Consider the following 23,811-nt stretch of genomic DNA (forward strand, 5'->3'; position numbering starts at 1 on the left):
ATTCCTTGTTAATATGGAGGTAACAAGGATGATTATAAGGGTTAAATAATACACATTGCCAACGCTTTTGTCCCTCTACAATTTTTTTTTGGCAGAATGGTGAAATATATGGTGTGTTGTCATCAATTAAAAAAATAAATAGCACCAAAAAGTAATTCATTGTACTTCAAAATGATAGGTAGATAGTATGCTACCTTACAGATAAAGCCACTTTTCACCATTCAGTTCTGCCTTGAAGCAGCTATTATGTAAATTGAAAGAACCCTCTCCTGGGAATCTTTTTGTTTATAAGCCAAGGGGATTATACAGCATGATATCCGTCAAAGATCAATGTCAGCTAATTCTTAATTGATAGTTCAGCTACTCCAATAGGTTCTATTGAAGTGTAATTATTCTCATGTGATTTGTTGAAATGAATTGTGTCCCCATTCCCATCCCTCCTGCCCCCTCTCAGTTAGGCATTAAAACAGCAGTAGAGTCCCTAAAAAGGTAGGTAGTAATTTTTTTCTTACCCCAGAGGTTCAATTTTATTTGCTTGGAAGCTTGTGTGGTGTGATTTTATTGCTGAAAGAAAAGCAGCCACATGGTTGATAACGCCGCCACCAGTGAACAATTCAGAGCTGAGTCGCCGTTTCTAGGATTCACTTTCAAATCTTTCCAAAGGCTTTTGAAGTTCCACGTTCTCATTCTAAGGGAACACCCACCAGTCCCAAGATAAAAGGGGAGAATGAAGAGCTGGCGTTTTCCTTTATTTGCATGAGTAAAGCAAGCCATTTTCTGCACCACGCGCCGCTGGAATCGTACTTGCCCGTGACAGAGGCATTTTTTTTTTCCCCTTAACAAGGGGGCTTAGTTTCGTTTCTGATCTGGCATATAGTAAATATGCCAAGAAAGTTTAAAACTCGATCTGCAAGGGCTTCCTTGTATCATTATCTCCATTCTTTAGAGATAGCAGGGAAGGCAGCATTTTTTTTCCATCAACACCCACTTCCAGCCGAAGTCTCGCTCAGCAAGGAATGTATAAAATAAGTTGACTCCCCTGAGTGACTTTCCCTGGGTCCAATCAGCCGGAGCCCAGGCGCTGCCACCACCCCGCCCTTGCTAACTCTCTTTGGCTAATTCTTGGAGGGAGGGAGGAGAGAAGGCGACAGTGGGAGGGGGAGGTACCTGGAACTGGGAGTGATGTCAGCTCCCAGCGCGGTGCTGGCCCGGATTCCTGACATGGTGCAGGGGAGAGAGGGTGGGGAAAGGCTGGAGCGCGACGGCAGAGGAGTTGTGTAGGGCGAGCCTGCGCCGGGGACGGAGTGCTGGGACTTTGAACTCCGAGGGAAGGTGAACCACAACTTTTGGAAGTAGTGCCGGCGGCTCACCACCCCTCTAGGTAAGGGTGTTTTGCTCCACTTGGGGACGGGAGGAAAGTGGCACCGTTGTGTGGTTGCAGCTGGGTGTTGCAGCTGCCCCTCCTCTTCCCAGGCTGAATTTCCTTTTCCAACTCTCCTGTTTCCCAATGGTAACGGGCACTTTGGGGGGCCGGGGTGGTGGTGGCTTCGAACTAGCCTATATGTGAAAAATACCACAGGATTGGACATGTAAGGTCTCCTCTGTGTTCCCCACACCCTGGTCTCCCAATAGTATTTGAAAACCCCAATCAGAGAAGTGTTTATGGATCAGTGATTCAAATATTATGGTCTTTGAGAGAAAAAAAAAACACTTTTTTTTGTGTGTGTATTTTCAGTTCGCCCATGGCCTTTTATATACCAATATAAATAAAAGAATATCAGCGTTAAACCATCCCTTTATATATTCCAGGCAGGATGTGAGAAATTTATTTGGGGTGTATTATGAGTTTGTGGGAAAAACTGGTTTCTTGGGGGGGGTTACACCTCTAAAACACCAATTCTTCAGATCTTATTCACGCTTACAATTTTTTTTTTTTAATTCGTGCTTACATTTTAACAGAGAATCCCTTTCAGTTGCCAACTTTGTGATCTGGAGGGGTTAAGAAAGCTGCTGAGAATCTTCAGATCTGTTTCCTGTGGTTGCTTGAGAAAAGAATGAGGGCTGTAGTTGTGTTTTCAGGGAGCATTTTTAGAGAAGGGAATTTTAACAGGGAAATGTGGTGGAAGGCGTGGCATACAAACTCTTAATTATAGGAACATGAACTTTCCAACTTGTGGGACCAGAACAAGTCCTTCCTTTCAACAAGAACTGCAAATGGCAATAGAAAAAGAACTTGATTTAAAATTCTTTTGATTTAAAAGTCCAAGTTTGGTATTTAGGGAGAGCAGTTGCCTGTCTGGGGGAAAAGGATTATTTTGAGAAGTGAAAGACTAGAATTCTGATTTTTAATTGATTGCTTATTTCCTGTTTCAAACCTTTTTTTTCCTTTTTCCTACTTGCAGATTTGTGTGTCCAGGGCACTGAATGGGTGTGATTGACTTTTTTGGTGGTGTGTGTGTGTGTTTGTACATAAATTGATTGAGAACCTTTAGTCAGTGCTTAAGGTTCTTTATTTTGGAGAAGAAAAAAACCAGTATGGACTGAGACTCTTGAGTTGGGTTTTCCCTTTCTTTCCCTGCAATTGCTTAGATAGTGGTGATCCCCCAGTCGCCAGGTCAGTAGGAATGGGCATGGACTTCATTGTGAGGCAAAAGCTATATCCCAGACGCCTGAAGGAAAGGGCAGTTCTAGGAGATGTGGAAAGAAAGAAGCTCCAACGTTGTGTCTAATAAACCTAAGTCAGGAAGAGTGCAGATAGGGGACTTTATGGGTGGGGTTCTTCATCTTTCTAGCCAGATGACAATTAGATTTCAGAACTAAAAAAAAGTGATCTTGTTTCGCTATTGTTTATAAAACATGTGGGTCTTGTTATTAGTTATTGTTACTGCTTTTCATTCCTGAAAACAATAAATAGCGTAAAGTGGATAAAGAGCAGGCTTTTTGAAAAGGGAAGGTGCTTCGTGGAACAGTGAGCACATTTCAATTTTGGGTTGTGTTTTTGGGCTAATGAACAGAAATTGCTAATGATTCTGAAGTAATACAGAGCAAGTCTTTTCTATTTATGTACTATAGGAAGTACTAAAACATATTGTATTTTCCAGTGTACTTTTTCAGTAGGAAAGAAAATGAGGTGATGTGGAATTCCTGTGGGCAAATGTGAGCTCACTGGAACCTTGGCTGATGGAGTGTTCAAATGCTAGTCGGTCTAACTGAGGAATGGAGCTGCAAAAACCAGTCAACTGAAGACTGCTTTCAGAAGGTTATGTAGCTGGGCCAAATTCTGATTGATACTTTCTTTCCAAGAAGCTAGTTCTACCCTAAGAAACAATATATCAAAGCTTTAAATTTCATTCAGTTTGAGTAATAACATTAAGTTTATGTAATTAATTTGAACCAATATTTCTCTTACTCTGTGTTTATGAGGCAGATGTGGTATAATAAAACATGGTACTTTCAAAGAACAAAACTTGAAAGAGAACAATGTGACCAGGCTTTGGTTAAATTCTCTTTGACCAGCAACTATTATAATTGCAGTAGCTGTTTTAATAATTAGGATAACCTGGCCCTTAGGGACAAATGTTGGCTTGAAATCTCAGGATACACTGTAGTTTCAAGTCAGTAGTGTTTAATTACAAGGGCATCATAGACAGTCTTTGGAAACAAGTTCATTGAGGGAGTTAGTTTGTTTACATAATCTTTTGTCACTACTGTAGCAGTGCATAGAGCAAGGTCATTTTCTCCCCCTCAGTTACTGACTAGCTTTCATATTCATAAAATATTTGTATTTTTCTAGTTAATTTACATTATGTTAATAATTTGTTACATTAAAAATAACTGAGGTTTTCATCTCCGGTTTAAAAAATTATTATCTACATCCTAAACAGCTTGATTTTCCAGCTGTTAACTGAGAGAAGACCTTGTTGAGCATTCTATCTTTTCAAAAATATTATTGCAGTTTCTGGCCTGGTTTGAGTTACCTTTTCAAAACAGTTAATGAATGAATATCCTATTCTTGCTTGGATCTGTGTCCTGATTCTTCATTATGGAAATGCTGCTATAAGGTGAAAACATAAGCAAGAGGAAGTGCATAATAATTATTAAAAAAAAATTACTGAGATGTCCCTAGAAAGTCATTGGTCCTAAAATTAAAAAGAAAAAAAATCAACACTCAGCAGTCAATAGTGTATGCATTTAGGGAGTCAGGATTTTTTTTTTTTTTTTTTCCAGCCATAGTCGAACAGCTGGGTTTAGGTATGAAGTTCAAAGCATTAGATTAGGATGTTGGGTGTTGTTTGGAAATTAAGGGAACAAAGTGTCTGCCCTCTGGCTAGCATTTCCATTCAAGTAAAGGTTGATAGTTTCGCAATTAAATCAGTCACCAAACTGTCCAAAAACTGACAAAACTGCTCTCTTGTACAGTTCCCTGCATCTGTAGTGTATGACGCCATTTGTTTCTCAGTTTAAGCACAATGCAGGTCAGAAACTTTTTCCTAGTAAAAATGCCTACGGCTTTTTGTCACATGCTTCACAAAGATTGATGCTTTATTAAATGGAGCTAATGGCTTAAAAAAACTAAACTGAACTAACTCACTCTACAAAATAAAAAGACTTTTCTATTTTGTTTACACTCTTTATTTTTAATATGGTAATAATTGATGCTAGCTTGGCATTACTTGATAATGTTTCAGAAGCCAAGTGGTGAGAGTTCCATTTGCGTTAATATTATTTTCATATTGAAGAAAGTGGAACAACTAAATTTTAGATTAGCAGATGGACCCTTTCAGGAGTTTTAAGTTTGCACACTTGTTTGGCAGCTCTTGCTCACGTGTTTTGTTGGGGGAAGGTGGGAGAGAAGGGTCTGAGTTAAACAGGTTCCTCTATGTACCCATCAGACAACTTCTATTTCTGAAATGTGGGTTTGGACTCTGAGTGGTCCAGGTGGGTGTGTTGTCATAGGCTTTGACTGAACTTTGGTTATGTGTCTCCCTGGAATTTGTGTGACTCACATTTTGACTGGTCTTTACTCACAACCTGTTTTTGTTGGCAAGTATAACAAGTTCAGAATAGAAAGATCATTTAGTGGTTTTTGTTCTGTGGTGCACCTAAAAGCGTTCATGGCTGAAGGAATTGTCTAAACTCGAATTGCCTTGAGTATCAGACATTCTGGCAAAGTCTCAGATGTCATATATGGATCACATAGGAAGAAGATCAAATATGCTTGGACTGGTGGTAGATTTTATGGCCATCTTCTGAACTTCAGAATAGGTCTGAGTATTTTCACCTCTCCTTTAATTTAAATCAAGCATTTGACATGAAAACAGACCTATGCTCAGGAGAGCGGATATGATGATTCTTATTGTTTTTGAGAACTGGGTAAACTTAATTTCACCCTGGTGAAAGAAAGAGAAAAGTTGCTATTTCAGACCATTCATAAATAAGGGGCCAAATTCTTTAGCCAAATGGGGTAGGTCTGGGTGTGTTTGGCTTAGTGGGAAAGTGTACTTACTCTTTTATGAATATACTGCTGTACCAGAGACCTGGACCTGAGAAAGGTGATTTATCACTAAATGTGCCTATCTCATCTTGCATTTGTGTGCCTAGGATCTAGCTCACTGAAGTACTTTTGCTGTCTCTTTGCCAACCTTTTCTCTATAGTACTTTGAACAAATGTCTTACCTCCAGAGAGTTATATAGGTTTTTTATAAGGAAAGTTTATGAATTCACTTTATTTGGAATAAAGTGAAAGCAAGGTCAAAACTGTATGACCTCTTTTCATCATACAGTAACTTTATAGTGTGGCTGAAGTTGATTCATCATTTCTTTCTAAAGATGCCACTTCTTTTTAAAAACATACAGTAGAGAATATTACTTCATTTGAATCAGAATTTTAACACACTTTATTCTTCAATTATGAACGATGGAAAAGTCAAATGAGCCTGTAGGTTCCCATCTAAATTACCTCAGGGAAGTGAGTGAGATGGAGGAAGGGAAGCAGTGAAAACTTAGAGGAAACACTCTTATGGAACCTGTGAGTTGGCCAGGAGGATTTGTTAGTCACCTGGGTCTCGGTGTTTTTCCGTTGGATCAGCTGCCTGGATGCTTTTGTAAAACTTTCACATTCTTCAGTCTTTCACCCCCATCAATATGACTTTGCACAACTGAGAAAGCTTCTAAACATAGTTCTTTGATGTTTTCTCCACTTGGGGTGCCTTGATTCTCTAGGATGACTTGTCCTCTACTTAACTGTGGAGCAAACATGGATGCCCAACCAATATTCATCACTCCCACTTCTTTTCTACAGCAGAGCTCTGGTTTTGTTTAATCCACTATAGCCAGTTAATAAAAAAGCTTGCTTTCCAGCATCCCTTGCAACTAGGGGGTGTCCAGTTGACAGCATCCTGCCAGTGAACTGTAAGTTTGTTATAAGGGTACAGACTGTATAAGAGCTCTTAGGCCTTTTGCTCTTTTTTCTCCCTCGAACATGGTAATGGAGAAGCCGTCTTGTGACCACAGACAGTAAGCGTGAAGCCTAGGGAAGCCTGGGCGGACAGTTAGAAGAAGGCTGGGACTAACGGCACTCTGACACTATTATGTCAGACCTCATCTGCCCATCTCCTGACGGTGTGAGAAAAATAAAATCTATTCAGTTAAACCACAGGAGTTGGATCTATTACTTGCAGTCAAATATGATCTTAACTGAGACTAAATTAAAAAAAAATCATAGTTCATTTTCCTTTAAGCCTTAAAAGGCATTATTCTATATGAGAGAGAGAGTTAGGACTTTGGAACCACACAAACCTCCACTTGAATCCTGGCTTTGCTGTTCATGACAGACTAATATTGGTATGTACTTTAACTTCTCTGGGTCTTAATTTTCCCATTGGTAAATGGTGGTACTGATATTTGTCTCACAGAATTTTTGTAAGGGTTAGAAATAATTAGAAATTAATAGAAATAATAAGGGCACATCCAGCATATAGATTTTTTTTTTAATGGTGACAACTGTTACTGAAGAAGAGTGCATGAGGAGCCTGTAGAGGCAGAGGCAAGTAATTCAACTCTTTCCCCTAGTAAGTGCTCGGTAAACATAGAAGGATTAGCTGAATGGTAGATTAGTTCTATAGCTGAAATTGCTTGTCTCCATCTACTCTCTACTCATTTCAACTCTCAAATTTTATCCTCACCTTCACTCTCTCACCTCAAACCAGAATACTTGGGAGTTTTCTGTTCTCTCACTTTAGTTGTGAATGCATAGGATGTCTTTATGAAAATTTAATTAACTGAATTATAGGATGAAGGATGCAGGTGCTGGAGTCAGACAAATGTCGATTGGAATCCTCGTTCTACCCTTTACTAGTTGTGTAATTTTGGTTAAGTCATCTCTGAAGTAGGTGGTTTTGATATTAAATAATGATCAAGCATATGAAGTTTTAACAGCTATTTTCCTGGCACACAATAAGCAGTGGGTTTATGACATAATTCTATTATTTCGTTGAGCATTTTAGCAGTGCCCTTTTTTGTACTAGGTTGTATTGGAGATGTAAGGACAAATAAAATATGGTCTTATGCCCTTAAGAATATTCATATGCCCCCCACGTGGGACATGATATCCAGGGGTGAAAGTCTTCCTGGCGACGTGGGAGAGGACTCCCAGGGATAAATCCAGACCTGGTACCACGGAATCAACAATTCCGTCCCGACCAAATGGGGGAAAAGAAGTATAATTAATAAAATATCAGTGGCTGAGAGAGTTCAAATAGATTGGAGAGGCTACTCTGGAGGTTGCTCTTATGCAAGCCTCAGGTAGACCTTGCTACCTATCATAACCTGCCAACCCACAACCAGGACCATTCCAGCCAATCCTAAAGAACACCTAGAGCAAATATATAAGATTCCACAAGAGTTCCAGGCACTAGAGTAACTCTCCAGAAACCTACAACCTCCAGATAGGTCCCTGGTCCAGATAAGTCCTGAAACCTAGCCCAGCCTCTCCAGAACATCAGATAGTTCCATCTCACTACCCCATTATCAACAGACCCTTCCAATATAAAAAATTTAGAATTGTCATAGCCCAAACAACCCCAAGGTATGGAAAGATCAAAGTTGAAGGTGAAATTATACATAGAAAATAGGACTTAATGAATATGAATGCTGAATCATTAAATTGATATCTTAGTGTCCAGTATTTTAGAGCAGCTAGAAGTAAAAACCTAAAATTGTGGAATTGTAACTCCTATCAAAGTCTGAAAATATGTTCTACAACTAATAGTGGTGCTGTGCTTGGAAATTTATAGCTTTTTTGTATATATGTTATTGTTCACAAAAAAAAGAAGGAAAAAAGTTGATTGTGATGATAAAAGAGTATTTAAGCCTTCTAGCCTCCTATATTCTGGTGCTGCTAGAAGGAAAAATATGAGAGGATCGTATGGTAGTCCATGACAAACTCTGGAATCTATCCTGTAACCACTTTTTGAAGACTGCTTTGAAAACTAATACTTTTTTATTTATAATTTTTGCTTTGTATATATGTTATACTATACAGTAAAAAAAATTAAAAAAAAGAATATTCATATGTAGAAGATGGGGACAGAGAGGGTATGAAATTCTTTTCATGTAACTGTGATTAAAAAAACAGATTTAGAAGCTTCTTTAGCTTTGTTAAGGAACTGAAAAAGATAAACTGATGTATAGATGTCTATTTTTTACTTTTACTTTTTTAGGGTCATGGTCTAGGAAATGAACTAGTTGTCCATCTTATATATTTAAGAAAAGAAATAAGTTATATTTTGTATCACACACTCAAGCATATGTGGTTTACATTTGTCATTGCATTGAAAAACTGTTAAATAAGGTGATTTATGTGGAGTGGGATTTGGATTGCAGGAAAGATGAAGGGGACTTTAGTATTTTTACAGCATGTTTTGTCTCTTTTATAACAAGCATCTATTGCTCTTGAAATACTAAAAAAATACCAAATTCATAAAATATCAATTTGTTGGGCCCTGCAGAGTATACATGGGGAAAGATGGTTATATGAATTAGACTAGTGACTAGAGCAAAGGAGGAGATTGGGCTTGGTTAGTGGGGTTCCAGCAGAGGGGGTGGGGTTTGAATGGGGCCTCATAGGATGAGTGGGAGATTATGAGGAGGCAGTGCAGGGAGGTGAGGACATGGGGAACAGAGTGCCCCTGGGAATTGCAGTGTAAGGTCAGAGGGTGAGTTAGTCTGTGGGTTTGGAGGAAACCTCAGAGTATAGTGAGATTAGATTTAGAGAGAGATAAGATAGAACAAAATTGTTAGGAAAGGTAAGATATATTGGGGCCTGTTTTAAAACACATATTTTTTTAAGGTGGGAGGGAGGGTGAAAACTATTTTATAAAGGCAACTCTGGAAATAGTATGTTGGGTGTTACTAGGGGTATATGTAGGGATGGGGAGGAGAGGACTAGAACACTCTGAAATCAGGAAGGGTACACAAGTGAAGGTTGAGTTTTAATGAGGATATGATTAGTTAAGATTTGAACATCTGGAATTCGAGTTCCCATCATGACTAACAACGACCCTACTTGTGTAAATGAGTAAAATAATAGTACTTATGTACTAAGCTGTGAACAGCTTAATGTATTCATAACACTTATATACCACACACTAGGCACTTTGCATATTTTAACTTAGATTTAATCCTACATCATCCCTAAGAAAAAGGAACTGTTATTCTTTTCATATTATAGTTGATGACTCTAAGTTACAAATAGATTAAGTAGTTTGCCAAAGGTCACACAGATAGTGCATCAGGTTATTGGTGAACTTGGAGAGAGTGTTTAAGTAGCACAACAGAGATGGAATCTGGGGTGCCTCTTGTGGAGGCAGCCATTTCTTTTAATCCCTATTCAGCATTATCGATTGGAAACTTGATTAGATTATCTCCACAGAAATGTGACTCACTTAATTGTGGGTATTAACCTTGGGCTAGAGGAAGATGTGACTTCACCCATTTCAGGTGGGTCTGGATTAGTTTACTGTAATCCTTTGAAAGAGGAAGCATTTTGAAGAAAGCTTCGGAATGACGAGAGCCATGGCAACACTACGAGAACCATGAGAGCCCATGCAGCCAGAGACCTTTGGAGATGAAGAAGGAAAATTGGGACATTTTCACAGCTTTAGAACTGTAAACTTGCAGCTTAAGAAATTTCCCCATTTAAAAGCCATTCTGTTTCTGGTACATTGCATTCGGTAGCTAGCAGACTAGAACAGATTTTGGTACTGGAGAAGTAGGGTGCTGCGGTTTCCAAATACCAAACACATTGGTACAGTTTTTTAAATGGATAAGGGGAAGATTTTGGAAGAGTTGTGAGAAGCTTGATAGAGAAGGCCTAAAATGCTTTGAAGAGACTGTTGGTAGAAATGTGGACTCTAAAGATACCTCTGATGAGGCTCTAGATAGAAATGAGGTGTGTTATTGCAAACTGGAAAGAAGGTGATCCTTGTTTTAAAATGGCAGATAATCTGGCAAAATTGACTAGTGGCTTTGACTGGAAGACAGACTTTAAAAGTCATGAACTTGGATATTTAGCAGAAGAGATTTCCAAATTAAATATGGAAAGTGCAGCTTGGTTTCTCCTTGCAGCGTATAGTGAAATGTGACAGGAAAGAGATAAACTGAGAAATGAACTCTTGGGTACAAAAAAACCAGAAGGTGATATTCTGGAAAATTTGGGGCTTCCAGGAAGAGAGATCCCAGAGAATAGTGCCCCACATGAGCATTTGGCCAAATGTGTAACAAGTCCACCGTTTCAGAGAAAGCCAGGATTGGAGATGGAGTTATCCAGGAAGGATTTGTGAAAACTCCTTCTGTGTGATGGACACGTTCCTTGCTTACTACCTAGAAAGCCAACAAGAATGCTGTGGGATCTGTACAAATGGAGCTGCTGCCAGTCTAGATTTGGGGGCTCAGAAAAGGGAAAGTGAAGGTAAAATAACTTCAGAGGCAGAACTAAGGAAGCTAAAGTCAGAAGTCAAGAAACCTCAGGCCAGGAAAACTGATCCAGCCAAGTGCTTGGAGAGGGTGAGTTTGCTCAGAAGGCAGAGGATGGGCCTTCACCTTATTACAGTGGAAGAGTTGTGCTGCCTCAGGTCTTGGAGGGGGTGTAGCACATTCCTTGGGAATTAGAGAGCCTGGCTACCACCACATGAAGGGGTTGAGCGCTAGCGCCAGAGATGCAGCTATCCTGGGTGTGCCCCATGCTTGGAGAGGGTGGAGCCGAGGAAAAGGTGGTCTCCCAGTGTCCCTCAAGGTTGCATTCAGAGAGAGGCAGGCCTCTGCACAGGCCCTTGGAACTGGTGGGACTGCCACTTTCTAAAGCCCTGAAGATAAATGACTCTCAGACTTTGAAATCTAAGGGAGTTTGCCCTGTAGGTTTTCAAAACTGCGTGGGTCCGGTGACCCTTGTGTTACTTCCAATTTCTCCTTATGGAAATGGGAATATTTATCCTATGACTGTCTCTCCTTTGTATGTTGGTAGCAAATAACTTATTCTGAGTTTTACAGGTCCAGAGCCTTAGGACAGACCATGACTGTAAATGACTTTGTTGAGATTTTGTATTGTTTCTGACTTTGTATTGTATTTGTATTGTTACTGAAATGGTTTAAGGTTTTGTGATATTTTGATGGAATGAATGTATTTTACATTTGGAAAGAACATGTCTTTTTGGGGTCCAGATGGTGGAACTTGCCAGTTTGAACCTGTAGTATACGCAAGAAAAGCCATGTCCTTTAATCCTCATTCATTATTGCCAGAAGGGAACTTTTTGATTATCAATGGAGATGTGACCCACCCAATTGTGGGGGCAACTTTTGATTAGATGGTTTTCATGGAGTTGTGTCTCCACCCGTTAAAGGTGGGGTTGCTTACTGGAACCCTTTAAGAGGAACCATTTTGGAAAGTGCTTCAGAGCCATGAGAACCAAGAGAGCCCATGCAACCAGAGACCTTTGGAGATGAAGAAGGAGGCGGCCCCTGGGGGAACTTCATGAAATAAGAAGCCTGGAGAGAAAGCTAGCAGACTTTGCCATGTTCACTGTGTGCCTTTCCAGTTGAGAAAGGCCCTGATCTTCATCGGCCTTTCTTTAGTGAAGGTGACCTCTTGTGGTACCCTAATTTGGACATTTTTTTAGGCTTGCTTAAATTGGCAAATTTTCATGGCTTTTAGAGCTGTAAATTTGCAACTTAATAAATTCCCCCTTTTACAAACCATTCCATTTTTAGTATATCGCATCCCAGCAGCTTGCAAACTAGGAGAAATAAGGAGAAATGGGAAGAATGGGGTGCTGGCTGAAAGGAAATTCATAAAGTAACTCAAGCTCCTGAGAGGCTGATTCTAGGGATTATTGGTTCAGGAGAAAAATTTGAAAGAATGACGTAAGTTTCTCATCTAAACAATACAATCTGACACATTTGCCAAGATGTGTCTCCAGGCAGGAAATTAATTTATTGAAGTGGAAAACAATTGTACACAAAAGAAGAGGAGAATGAAATTAGACAAAGGAAAACTTGACTCTATTTGAAGGAGATATTTCTGGACCACTGGACTTAATGGTTTGCAGAACAACTTCCCGGGGAAAACTAGGCATCCTGAGTGGTGAGAAACAGCACATTCTCGGCCACAGCCTGGTTTTGTTTAAAACGGAATCACCAAGGCACCAGCAAATACTCTATAGAGAGGAGTTGTCCAGTAGAGTGGCCTCCGGATTAAATGTTACCCTTGTTGGGGTTTTCTTTAATGTTCAGTTTAAATATTTCTTGAGATATCTTTAGTTGGAAAGACATTGGGTTGTGGTATTTCAGCAGATTTGTTGTTGTGATGACATAAAGGTGATGGGAGAAAAGTCCTGAAGCAATCCCGTAATTAAAAGTGTGTGGCCCAAACTGACCACCCCCCACAATCAGTCCATAGGTGGGTCTTTGGGTTGTTTTGAAAGTATGTCAGTAAAACCTTATCCAACTCTCTGAAACATGCTTAGATAGTCATAGTAGTTTTATGCTCAGTGGTTCTCAGAGAGACTGGCTATAATTTTGGGGCCTAATGCAAATGAAAATGCAGAACCCCTTGTTCAAAATGCAGGAAAAGAATGTTGTTAAAGGTACCAATATGTAGATTTTTTTCCCCTTTATCCACAGTCTATCTTGACTTGTCATGGCATTTTAAATTCACTACTGAATGTCATTCTAAGTGAAGAAAATTAAAATTTTAAATTATTAGCATTATTTTTACGGTTCATCTTTAATTGTGCAATGGTAGTTTTAAATGCGAATGTAAGAGCATTTAACTCATATGCAGATTACTGAAATCACACAATCCATATTTTGCAGTTATACATGCTTTCTGAATAGTGGAATCATGCACAAAACTAACCAGTTTTATTTCACTTCTTGATATGCACACATTCTATCAGCACTCTCTACCTTTAGCTTAAGTAAGTAAGGGAAGACTGAAAGGAAAAAGGACAAGGGATTGCCCTATCTTTCCCTCTCCTTCTGTGTTATTATTTTCAGCGTAAGTGATTATTTAATATAGAAATGCAACAGGAATAAGAAAGAGTGTCATAGGGTTTCTCGGTCATTAGTGCTTCTTAGAACACCATTGCCTTCTTTCTGTGCACCAAGTTCTGATTCTAAGGGAAAATATGGTCTCTTGGAGCCCCACACACTGCCTCCCACTCCCTCCTTACTCATTTGTATTTCTAAGTTGCTTACCTTGAACTCTGTTTTAGTTTTGGTGAACTCCCGTGCATCTTGTTCACCAAACTCTGTGATGATGGGGCATAGTGAACTCTGAATGTGACGGGGCATTAGGGAATGGTGGGCACACTTCTTTCTTTCTTTATTAAACATAACGACATACAAACACAAACATTATTACCATATGATCATTCCATTCTTGTTATATAATCAATAACTCACAATATCATCACACAGTTGTATATTCATCATGACCATTTCTTAGAACATTTGCATCAATTCAGAAAAACAAATGAAAAGAAAAAAAAAATTCATAAATACCATACCGCTTACCCCTCCCTTTCATTGATTACTAGCATTTCAATCTACTAAATGTATTTTAACATTTGTTCCTCTTGTTATTTATTTATTTTTAATCCATATGTTTTACTCGTCTGCCAGTAAGGAGAATCAGACACAAGGTTTTCACAATCACACAGTCACATTGTGAAAGTTTTATCATTATACAATCATCTTCAAGAAACATGTCTACTGGAACACAACTCTACATTTTCATGCAGTTCTGTCCAGACTCTCCATTACACCTTAAATAAAAAATATTTATCTCTCACACAGCTTAGGGAACTCATTGTTCTGGGTAGGCTCACAGCTGGTCCAGGTTGTCCAGACTGGGGTACACTGTGGGTCTGGCCACTAACGTGGCCCCAGCAGTTCTTCTGTACCATTTCTGGCTATTTACTACACCTTGCTAAGCCATCATCTTGGCTCCTTGTGGGCACACTTCTTAAGAGTATCTCCTCTGCTCACATGCAAGCTCCATTGTCCTATCAGACTTCACTTAAAGAACGCAGGTTTGAAGATAACATTTTTAAGACTTTCAAGATGGTGGCAACAGAACACTAAACCAAGTGAGGGGCCTTTCTGAGTGTGGGGTCCTGTGTGACTGTATAGGTCGCTCATCCATGAAGATGTCCCTTGTTTCAGACGCCAAAGAGCTGACTTAAAAAAAAAATTAAAAGAAAAATTTTATTATAGTAACATGGTCGACTTTGCCATTTAACCATTTTTAAGAATACAATTCAGTGACACTAATTATATTTACATTATTGTGCTGCCATCATCACCATCCATTACCGAAACTTTCATCACCCAAAACAGAAACTCTATCCATTATGCAATAATTCCCTATTTTCCCTCCCCTTAGCCCCAGGTAGCCTCAGATTTACATTCTGCTCAATTAATTGGCCTATTCTAAATGCTTTTTTTTTTAACAGCTTTATTGAGTTGTAATCCACATACCATATGATTCATCCATTTAAAGTGTTCAAATAAATGGCTTTTGAATTTTTGGTATATTCACAGTGTTGTGCATCTATCACCACAATCATAAGTTAGAACATTTTCATTATTCCAAAAAGAAGCCTTCTCCCCTTAGCCATCATTATCCAATCAATCCTCCTATTTCCTGCAATCTTAGTCAATCACTAATCTACTTTCAGTCCATGTGAATGTAGTTATACATTTTGTGATCCTTCGTGATTGGCTTCTTTCACTTAGCATAATGTTTTCAAGGTTCATCAATGTTGTAGCATGCATCAGAACATCATTCCTTTTTGAAGTTAAGTAATATTCCATTGTATGTATATGCCACATTTTATTTATCCTTGTGTTATTGTCATTTTTTGGCTGTTGTGAATAAAACTACTATGAATATTGATGTACAATATCTCTTTAGGCCCCATTTTCATTTCTTTTGGGTATATACCTAGCTGTACAATTGCTGGGTTATATGATAATTCTGTATTTAACTTTTTGAGGAACCACCAACAGTTTTCCATAGTGGCTGTACCATTTTACATTCCCACCAGCAGTGCACAGGTATTTCAATTTTTCCACATCCTTGCCAACTTTAAAAATTTTCCATTTTTAAAAATAATAACCATCTTAGTGGGTGTGTGCTCACTTTTAAACCCAGGTTTCCTTTTGATCTTAAAGTTTCAGTTTCATTATCAAAGTTTGTAGTAGGTAAGGTTTATCTGTATTATTCTAGGGAACCTCTCATGGCCACCAGCACTGTCATTTTTGCCTTTTAAGTATTTTTTTTGATTCCTTCCTCATTCCCTCTGTCACTGCCTAGGTTCACATCTGCATCATCTCTGATTTAGATTCTGCAGTTTTCTCTTACATGGATCACTGCAATTAGTCCCTTCCCTCTACTCTGCACCTCACTGCCAGGCAAATTTTCCAAATAAATCTTTGGTAAGAGGCCTCCAAAGCTTTCTTTGAACTTCCAGGGACTATGGCCTACAGCAACTGGTGGCCCTGGGATAAAGACTGCCTAGAGATAGGTTGGGTTTGACCTACACTGTGTTTTAAGAAATTGAACCAGCACTTACACAGTTTGGGAAGTTTCATCTATTGAAATTCACATTTAAAAAAGAGAAGCCATGGCTGCTCTGGACTCTTGTTTTCCTGCCCTAGCTAAATATGGGAAGGAAGGTGTTTGTGTTTATGTTTAGGGAAGATTAGCTCTTTGCGCTGGCAACATTTTCACTTTCAGTTTTATAAATTTAAAGCAAGTATCTGCTTATTGTTCTTTGGGAAAGTTTTGAAGCAGTCTCAAGGTTGATATTTTCCTCTGAGAAATCAAGCTCTCTATTTTTTATTTCCTTTTTTTAAAATTGTTTAATATAACATATATACAAAGCAAAGAAAGAAAAAAGCAGTAGTTTTCAAAGCACTCTTCAACAAGTAGTTTACAGGACAGATCCCAGAGTTTGTCTTCGGCCACCATACTGTTCTCTCAGAATTTTCCTTCTAGCTGCTCTAGAATATGGGAAGTTCTCTATTCTTAATGGAAATTGTATGTATGCTTTATAATAGATCTTGGTTGCATTTTTTAGGAAAGCAGTTTCCTAGGTTACACCCAGCCTATGTCACAACTGTGTGTCACCTTGTGACCTCATCTGAACTTGACCTCTTTCTCCAAGCTCAAGCTTGCCTTCTGGTGCCCCCCTGGGCAGGAGACCAGTTAAGTTCCTTAAACAGCTCTATTTTTTTCTATTGCTCTTCTCTTTCTTAAACTCTCCTCTTTCCTCCAGGCCCCCTTTAAAACAGCTTTCCAGGAAACCTTGTTGAAAATTTCAGTCAGCTCCTAGCCCAGGAACCAAAGCCCAGTAGTAATCAGGTTATCAGAATTTTTGGATTTAAACATTCAAGTCCCAAGTAAGCAGGCAGTGAATCTAGGTAGTTTTGAAGATTTCTCTCAGTCCAGTGAATTTGAGATGTTGTGATTCTTCCAGTGCCTGTACTTATTGTTACCATATGTTGGGATCTAGTTTTTTGTGTGTACAATTTTTGTTGTTGTTGTTAGAGAAATTCTAGAAAAATAGTTCAGAATGCACAGAATTCACCTTTTACCCCCCATATGTGCAGTTTGCATTAGTGTGTTACAGTTGATGAACAGTGTTATAACTCTTATTAACTTTAGTCCATAATTTATTTTAGGGTTTACTCTGTATTGTACAGTTCTGTGCTTTTTATTCTGTAACATACATACAACTTAAAATTTCCCATTGAAATTATTTTCTAGTATATAATTCGGTGGTGCTAATTACATTCACATTGTTATGCTTACGTCATCACCGTCTGTTACCAAAAGGCTTTATATAGTGGTCTCACGTCTATTGCTCTTAGATTCTCTCTACTACAGGTAAAAGGAATAGCTATTTGATTTATACCCTCTGTTTTGCTAACTGTGCTCACTAGTCTTTCCCTCTCGTGTTTTCATTTACTGTTTTTAATGCAGTTTTATGTATATGTATATTCACCATATAGTTCATCTGAAGTCTAGTTGTGTTTTGAAATTGTGCTCTGTGATAGGAACTTTACTTTCACATCTCAGTTAATTTTCTCTGAAGGCAGCAGTAAGTACATTATCTCCATTTTACAGATGAGGAAACTGAGGGCTTCCTCTAATCTGGCATTCCAAATGACTTATCTCTGTGTGTGTCTTGTTTCTTCAGATGGGTTTTCTACTTGTTGAAGGCCATAACTGTGACTTTGTTGCCAGAACCTGCCACCCAGTAGGCGTTCAGTAAATATTTATGTGATGAAAGTAGTGGTTCATTCCATCAATATGTGTGGAAGCATATGCTAGGCTATGGAAATGTAAAGACCCAAGCTGAAAAGATGTGTATGTTTGAATTATCAGTATAAGATAGGCCTTCTACCTGTGCACAGATATAGTACGGAGTTTTGGATCTTGGTCTCTGAAGTTCGTAGTGCATACTTTGTAGCAGTGGTTTTGAAGTGGGAGTGTTGATTGTTACAACAGGGGAGGGGTGGTGGGAGGAAGAGTGTGTGTGTGTGTGTGTGTTTGTGCGTGTGTGGGTTATTACTAGCATTTAGTGATTAGAGGCTGGAATTGCTCTTATCTATCCTACAATGCACAGGGCAGCCCCCCACCCCCACCCCAAAAAAGAATCATCTGGTCCCAAAAATTACTAATACTATGTTGAGAAACCGTCTTATTAGGATTGGGAAGATGAAAAAGATAATGAATGCAAAGAGTTTGACATAATTATTACTTTAAGAAAATCATCCCAAAGACTGCAAAGTCAGCTTTCAAGAGGGTGAACCCCAAAAGGCTTCATTTCAGCATCTGTGATGCTAGACTGTGAAAATCTTTATGCTAAGTATTTCATGTTCTCCTGGTTAGAAGTGGTGACAGACTCAATGGAGATTGTGTTACACTGTGTACTAACAAGCTGGTGTGGATTTTTCAGAGCTGTTAAAACAATTATTAATTTTTAGGGTGTTCCTGGTAAACTTCCTGCTTGCTTAAGTAGTTTGTTCTGCAGAGATAATTTTGGCATGTGGGTTTAAATCCTCTGATGAAAAATGTTTTGGTTAATGAATTTCCAAAATATGTTTTGATAATGGGATGTGAAAAGTTTTTGTTTTCACGTCAACAAAGCTAATGTTTTTCTAGCCCCAGATTTAAAACAAGACTGCTTTTTCTCTTGTTCCCTGCCTTCCCTACCTACTGCATAGTATTTTGGTCCCTGTGGTAGTAGAGTAGAGAGCTTTTGAGTACCTTTGAGATTTCCATCTTTTGTTTATTGTGGATTTGCACTTTGGCTTAAAACATTTTTTTTTTTGGTCATTATATAAGAAATATATGCACCTTATAGGTTTGAGAAGAATAGAAAAAATATGGAGGTGACACAAAAAAAATCACTGATACTACCACTTCAAGGCACAACCACTGCCTTCCTTCCATTTTTTTCCCTATTTGTATACTTTTTTCCATGGTTGACATAGTCTGAGTATATAATTTTGCATCCCCTGTATTTTTTTATTTAGCATTTTTGAATTTGTATTTCCCAACACTGTTAAACTATCTATAAACATGATATTTCCTCTGTTGTATTCCATGATTTTATTTTAACTCATTGCACAAATAGAGCCTGTTTTCAGATTTTGTTGGACATCTTTGTGCAGTGAGTGTTTTCTGCATTTCTTATCACTCACGTCTTTACAACAGATGACCAGGAACAGAGCCAAAGGCTCTGGACATGTGAGGGCATCTTTTTTTTTTTTTAATTGTAAACACCAAACAAATGATTCTTGACATACAAACATTCTGTACATGGTGTACAATCAGTGGCTCACAATATCATCATGTAGTTGTGTATTCATCACTATGATCATTTTTTTGAACATTTGCATCTCTCCAGCAAAAGAAATAAAAAAGAAAAAAGAAAAAACTCATACATGCCATATCCCTTACCCCTCCCTCTCAGTGACCATTAGTATTTCAATCTATCTAATTTATTTTAACCTTTGTTCTCCCTATTATTTGTTTAATTTTTATCCATATTTTTACTCATCTGTCCATACCCTAGATAGAAGGAGCATCAGAGACAAAGTTTTCACAATCAGTCACATTGCAAAAGCTGTATCATTATACAATCATCTTCAAGAAACATGGCTACTGGAATACACTTCTACAGTTTCAAGCACTTCCCTCTAGCCACTCTAATACTTCATAAACTAAAAAGGGGATATTTGCATAATGCATAAGAATAACTTCCAGGATAACCTCTCAACTCTGTTTGAAATCTCTCAGCCACTGACATTTTATTTTGTCTCATTTCTCTCTTCCCCCTTTTGGTCGAGAAGTTTTTCCAAATCCCTTGATTCCAAGTCCTAGCTCATTCTAGGATTTCTGTCCCATATTGCCAGGGAGGTTTAAACCCCTGGGAATCATGTCCTACATAGAGAAGGGGAGGGCAGTGAGTTTGCTTGCCATGTCGGCTGAAAGAGAGAGAGACTACATCTGAGTAACAAAAGAGGTTCTCTGGGGGGTGACTCTTAGGCTAATTTTAAATAGGCTTAGCCTATCCTTTGTGGGGATAAGTTTCATAGGGGCAAACCCCAAGATTCAGGGCTTGGCTTATTGATTTGTTTGTCCCCACTGCTTGCAAGAATATCAGGAATTCATGTGAGGGCATCTTGATCAATATTGCCATCAGTTGCCAAAAGTTTCTACTACATTTTGCTCCTGTTAGCAGGGCAGTGTTCTCATTTTAATAATATTTAATAATTTTCAAAGAGAAAAGATACTTAGTTGTCCTTTTATTTGACAGTAACACAGTCAAACATGTTAATATGACTGTCAAGTATATTATTTAACAAACTGCTCATATCTTTTGCTCATTGGAAATTAGTATTTTTGCATGTGTTATACACTCTAGTTCATGTATTTCACTTATTAACTCTCTCTCATAGGTATTGTAAATATGCTCACGTGTTTTTTTACTAATTTTTTATTTCACTTCTCTTTTAATTTTGATTTTAGTAATACAGAAGTTTAAAATTTTAAAATAGTCGACTATTGATTTCACCCCACTTCCAACCCCAGCTGGATTCTTCAGCCTTCCTCTGTCTAAATGGAAATGAACCCTTTCTGCTCTGGAAGTCACTACACTGAGTTATTAGTGTTTAAATTTTATCCCAGTATAGGCCACAATAGAGTTCCGTAATAAAGGTAAGTGGGCAGCCTCAATTGCTTAGTCTAATGTGGGCACCCACTGTGTATGATGGAAAATCCACCACATGTTTTTATTTATATGCCTGTGTGTATGTATAGGAAAGTTGACAAGAAACAGTAATACTCTTTTTGGGCATCCAAGCAAGTTTATTTGGTTTTGCAATTGATTTTCTTTCCTGCAGGGTGGAAGTGAGCTTACTGAAAGTAGGGGCTTCTATAGAGACTAATTGGGACCAACAGCTTGCTCAGCAAACTATGGCTATGCCTGGCACAGTGTTGGTCCATAGTTAATTTTTTTATTAGAGAAGTTGTAGGTTTACAGAAAATATCATGCATAAAATACAGAGCGCAATAAATTTTTAGTTGTTCAGGGTAGGGGAAGACAGAGTCTAGACTGTGACCCTGTCTTGTCCACTCCTCATCCCCTGTGGGCCTTGGTAGAGTTTTGTTCTCTTAGGCTGCAGGTTTTCTGTGGCTGCACCCCATCGAGGTAACTCCCTCCCTGCACTTTGAGTAGATGGGTAGTACACAGTTTACCAGCTGAAGCTTGGAGATGGAGGTAACAATGATGTAACAATAACAACACCTACCTAGCACTTGCCCATTAAACAATGCCCTTTCACCCTGGTTTTTCGATTTGCTTCTGAACCCAACCTTATGAGGTTAAGTATTATTATTTTAATTTATTTTTTCCTGCATGGTTAGGCACCGGGAATCAAACCCGGGTCTCTGGCATGGCAAGTGAGAACTCTGCCTGCTGAGCCACCGTGGCCCACCCTAAGTATTATTTTTATCTCCATTAAATTGGAGGAAACCTACCGCTTAATAGAAGCATAAGTAAAATCCAAAGGTTCTAACTCCAGTGCTGAGCCTCTCTACTTTTGAAACAGTCCCGTCACTGTAATTTCTGGGTTAATTTCTTGGCAGTGCTATTGGGCAGAAAGTAGTACCAACTATGTTAGGTTTTGGAGTCAGACATGCTTGGAGAGAATCCCAACATAGTCATGATTTAGCATTGTGATTTTATTACTTGTCCAGCCTGAGCCCTGTTCTCTCATTTGTAAAATGAGAATAAGAGTGTCTACCTTGTAGGGGTATTAGATTAAATTGAGATAATAAATGCAGGATTCCTGCTTCACCTGGTACTTGGCACCTTGTAAGAGCTCAGTAATGACAGTTTCTTAACATTAAAATCTAAAATACTGCTGATGTCCTTGTGTAACATTTTTATAAAAACTGCTATGTCTATTTGGACTTGAGAAATTTTAGTAAATATTATTTAAATTTACCAAAGAAGAAACACTTCTTTGTCTAGTCTACTTGTTTTCCTGTTCAATAGATTTTCATTATTGTGGGTGAGTCTCCTGCTTCTCTGAAATCTTTTGCTAAGAGAATTTTGTGATAAATCCCCAGCTTAGGACTGTATTTACAGCCAAAAGTAAAACCTGTGTTTTCCCTATGTTTATGTAAAAGGTACAGATTGCGTTCTGGAAGGGCAATAACTCAGTCATTTCTTTACACATAGTTGAGATTTTTGAAATCATTTATGGAGTTGTTAATTGTCCATGCTTCAAAAACAGTCAGGTAATAGAACAGTCTTAAAAAAAAACATTTTTGGAAAAGACAAAGTTGTTAAATAATCCAGACAGAAAAAGTTGCTAAGTAAAACCTTCATTTTTCCTGCATAGGTTAGATTTGACTGGTTCTTATACTAGACCTTGTTAACCTCATAAGGATTCCACCAAAATTATTTGGAGCAGATTAAATAATTTCAGCCTGAGTGATTTCATCATGAGGGTTTTCTTGCCATTTAATTCATACTGTATGTCTCTTCAAGCTTTTCCCTTTTAATAAGTTGAGCCAAGTAATAATAAATTTTTTCAGTTTAGAATTATATTATAATCCAGTACAGTCTTGTTTCTATGGAGTTAAAGGTAAAACCTTCTGAGAATTGTCTTTACAATATGTGTGGAACTTTTTGTTTGTTTGTATATTGTGCCTGAAGCCAAGGTTCCATCTTCAACAATAAATCAACTAAGTTTTGGACTATGTGAAAGGTTAATTTGGATAGGGTTTTATTGGGTTAATGACCAGCATTTTGCTCTCTTATTCTGGGAACTTGAGACTGGTTGCCCTCTGTTTTTTTTTTGCATTTTGCCCCCCTTTGGTAGGAATGGAGAGAGAAGGATGGGAAAACCTTTTTTATATAACTCATATAAATTCATAAATTGGAGTTGATTTTTTATATAATTCATGCCATTTGTATGTGCTTTATATAAAGTATGGTTACAGTTAAATATCAGTGATTAAGTGAAACTTACATGATTCCTAAGTTCCTTTTTGTATCTAGAGTTCAGGGATTTAAGTAAATGAACTATTGGCCAAATCTTACGACTTTTGCAAACTTCAGTGCAAGATATTATGAAATGCCACACCCAGTTTTAATGGTAAGTAGGAAATTGTTTTCCTGAAATTCCAGACCTGTTGTTTGATTTCTTAATTTACAACCAAAGTGGACAAATATGGGGGCAGGGGTAGTGTTGGAGATAATGGTGAGGAGAGGAGATGAAGTATAAAAAAATAAAATGGTTATGGACCTGACTATTGGCTTATGGGATATAAAGGATAGAGACATATGCTTTGTGATCCTGAGATAATGATCCAGTTGGGCAGCCCTCTGTAGATCGTTTCAGCCATGATTTGGCACCAGCCTTTTGAAACAAAGCCTGTACAGTACGTTTGAGAACCCAGCAGGTTTTGCCAGGTATTTCTGGTTGCTGGCTGGTTGGCTTATGGAGTAAATAGAGTAATTAGCTCTCAACATTCCCACAAGCTGGAAAGCATCTCTACCTGAAGCATGGAGGAAAAGTTTACCTCTCTTGCTGAAAACATGCAAGTCTCCATCTGATCTCTTCAAGCATTAAAAAAAAAAAATTTATGTGTGTGTGTGTGTGTTTAATGTGGTTTTATTTGTTCCTTTCCCAGTGCTTTTTTTTCCTCCTTAAACTTTTTATTTT

General features: G+C 38.2%; 1 protein-coding gene across 12 annotated transcripts in view; it reads left to right on the plus strand.

Annotated features, from left to right (window-relative positions):
* Positions 1–1,162: 1,162 nt before the first annotated feature.
* The window catches only part of PPFIBP1 (PPFIB scaffold protein 1), a 300,273-nt gene continuing 277,624 nt past the window's right edge, over positions 1,163–23,811 (plus strand). For all 12 annotated transcript variants that reach the window (XM_077170388.1, XM_077170392.1, XM_077170389.1 and 9 more), the window contains exon 1: positions 1,163–1,381. The gene's annotated coding sequence lies outside the window, so the exon portion shown is untranslated. The remainder of the gene's footprint in view (positions 1,382–23,811) is intronic.

This window comes from Tamandua tetradactyla, chromosome 7, assembly GCF_023851605.1.
Source record: "Tamandua tetradactyla isolate mTamTet1 chromosome 7, mTamTet1.pri, whole genome shotgun sequence".
Classification (NCBI taxonomy): domain Eukaryota; kingdom Metazoa; phylum Chordata; class Mammalia; order Pilosa; family Myrmecophagidae; genus Tamandua; species Tamandua tetradactyla.